This window comes from Oxyura jamaicensis, assembly GCF_011077185.1.
Source record: "Oxyura jamaicensis isolate SHBP4307 breed ruddy duck chromosome 11 unlocalized genomic scaffold, BPBGC_Ojam_1.0 oxy11_random_OJ72301, whole genome shotgun sequence".
NCBI classification, from domain to species: domain Eukaryota; kingdom Metazoa; phylum Chordata; class Aves; order Anseriformes; family Anatidae; genus Oxyura; species Oxyura jamaicensis.
Genome location: NW_023304250.1, coordinates 5743 through 5971, shown reverse-complemented (window position 1 = coordinate 5971; position 229 = coordinate 5743).

The window sequence follows — 229 nt, the reverse complement described above, 5'->3', positions numbered from 1 at the left end:
CCCCAGTTCCCCATTGCCCTGCTCCCCTCGCCCCCCCGGTGCCCGGTTACCCCCGGTACCCCATTTCTCCCCCGGTACCCCGCTTCCCTCCGGTGCCCGTTTCCCCATTGCCCCGCTCCCCCCGGTACCCGGTTACTCCCAGTGCCCTCAATACCCGGTTACCCACGGCCATCCCCATTCCCCCAGTGCCCCGCTCCTCCCGGTACCCGGTTCCCGCCGCCCCCCCCCG